Source organism: Octopus sinensis, unplaced genomic scaffold (assembly GCF_006345805.1).
Source record: "Octopus sinensis unplaced genomic scaffold, ASM634580v1 Contig18587_ERROPOS139327, whole genome shotgun sequence".
Lineage (NCBI taxonomy): Eukaryota > Metazoa > Mollusca > Cephalopoda > Octopoda > Octopodidae > Octopus > Octopus sinensis.
Window position 1 is genome coordinate 15,001 of NW_021835953.1, and position 2,500 is coordinate 17,500.

Consider the following 2,500-nt stretch of genomic DNA (forward strand, 5'->3'; position numbering starts at 1 on the left):
ACCATCACCGAAGCCGAGCAGGATGTGATCCTCCATGCACGTAAGACCTTTCTTTACCATGACGGATCCCACTAGTAGAAGTCACTCACCCAAGGTGCCACGCAGTGGGACTGAACCCGGAACCATGTGCTTGGTACGCAAGCTACTTACCACACCACCCAACCCGCCTATATTTCGAGAGTTATCTCCGCTTACTTGCAATCGAACTTAAATCCGGCAACATAAAATTTGAAATTAATTGGGACCCCAGATACGTTGCTACTGTTTAAAACTAAACTGAGGTAAGGCATTTTAATTTCATTTGGGGCCATTTAACGCTTGAATGAACATCCTTTCATCTTAAACTCTGTCTGTGTGTCTATAAATTAATGGTACGATATTAATTATCGTAAATGTGCGTGATCCAATTATGAGATCAGGAAATTAATGTTTTTGTTTTTCGTTATGAAACTTACAAGGGCGTGGTCGCTTTGTGGCGGTAACACAGAGTAGGGTCTCTGTTAAGTCAGCCTGAAATGGTAGGGTTTTGTGTATATGTTTTAACAAGGGTGGATTTCTCCGCTGTGGAAACTGGATACCATTTATTTAAGAAGAGTGGTCCTGGTGCGCGCCCTCATTTACTCGCGCAACCGCGCTAGATAGTCGTGACTAGTCGATCCTACAACAACTACTTAGCAAAGTAAATGAAACACAAAAACACAAAGTAATGATCGACTAGTCACGACTGACCATTCATCTATCCTTAGTTTCCTCATTGACCTCCAGATAAGGGATCAGGGTACCCTTTCGAAGGCTTTCTCCATGTCAACAAAAGCCAGGTACAGGGGCTTATCTTTGGCTAGGTATTTCTCCTGTAGCTGCCTTACCATGAATATAGCCTCAGTGGTACTTGTCCCTGGCACGACTGCTATTTTTTTTTTTTGGCTGCTATTTCTACTAAGTTCAGTATGTGGCAAAGTAATTTATTTTACTAAGCCCTAATTATATAATGTAATATTTTGAATTCGCCTTAAATGGTCCTTTTACATACTGAGCACTTGGTGAAATTGATTAATTAATTAATTTTACCCTCAATTGTTGATATATATATATATATATATATATACATACATACACATATATATTACATACACACACACACACACCACACACACACACACATATATATATATATATATACATTGTATCTAGGTTAGTTGAAATATGTTTCTGATATATTTCCACTGCTGAACGACAAGGTGAAAAGGTATAAAAACAACATATGTGTCCAGTGCCGCCATCTCAACAGCGAAAGTGCTAGAAACATCAACGTCTATGATCCTGGCACTGGACAGAAATGGCGTTTTTATATACTTTTACGTGAACAGAGAATTCTCACGACGCTGTAACTGCTGTAAATTTGCCTTTTAACAATTGAAATATATATTAACTAGAATAAAATTTGCATAATACTGGAAAATTTTGAATGAACGGGCAATATTAATATTAATTAATAATTCATGTAATGACACGATGATGTTAATGATAGTGATGACAACTATAATGGTAGTGGCGGGGGTGGGGTGGATGTATTCAGTTTTATACTGAAAAATATAAAAATCCTTGTAAGCAATTGTTTAGAAAAACAAAACACTTCAGATGGCCAGAATTTGTCGATGGAATAGTTATCAGCATCCACCAGTTGGTAAAATTTGGAGTGTCAGCACTTAAGAGGGAAAAACAAAATGAGAACTTTAACATTCCACGATCTACAATCAAACGGATGCCATCTGCACTGAGTATTAGAAACACACAGACACACACATGAAACAGACAGACACACACACACACACACACCACACACACACACACACATAGAGACATGATGTGTTTGCCTGTAAACTCAAGTGGTTGTTAAGCAAAGGATGGGTGGACAAATTTTGTATCACAGAAATACAATGTTATTTATTTAACAAGAAACGAACCAATATTTTAGCACACACTAACGCATATCTATGTATGTATGTATGTATGTATGTTATGTATGTATGTATGTATGTATGTATGTATGTATCTATCTATCTATCTATCTATCTATCTATCTATCTATCTATCTATCTATCAATCTCTCTCTCTCTCTCTCTCTCTCTCTCTATATATATATATATATATATATATATATGAATATATATTTTTTCATGTATATATATTTTTACATGTTTATATATGAATATTGAAATATCGATATATAGAAAGATATACACAAATACATAAAACTATATATGCATTATGCATATACGGGATTGTGAAGCTGCTATTTCTGTTTGGTTTAACGATATCAAATATCTCCATTCTTTGTCTTGCTCGACAAAACTTTCTTAAAGTATGTTTAATATGCAGTGAATTGTGCAAATTGCAGAGCAGACACTATAAGACAGGTAAAAGAAAACTCATGTTGAGAAGATATGTGAAATAATAGGCTGAGAAAGCTTCTACAGATATAAATAATAATCAAATTTAT

The 2,500-nt window shown here is 35.4% G+C and overlaps 1 protein-coding gene across 1 annotated transcript in view; it reads left to right on the top strand.

The window, feature by feature from the left end:
• The first annotated feature begins 265 nt into the window (after positions 1–265).
• Positions 266–2,500, top strand: part of LOC115231471 (serine/threonine-protein phosphatase 6 regulatory ankyrin repeat subunit B) — a 53,339-nt gene continuing 51,104 nt past the window's right edge. The window contains exon 1 of the mRNA XM_036500095.1: positions 266–281. The gene's annotated coding sequence lies outside the window, so the exon portion shown is untranslated. The remainder of the gene's footprint in view (positions 282–2,500) is intronic.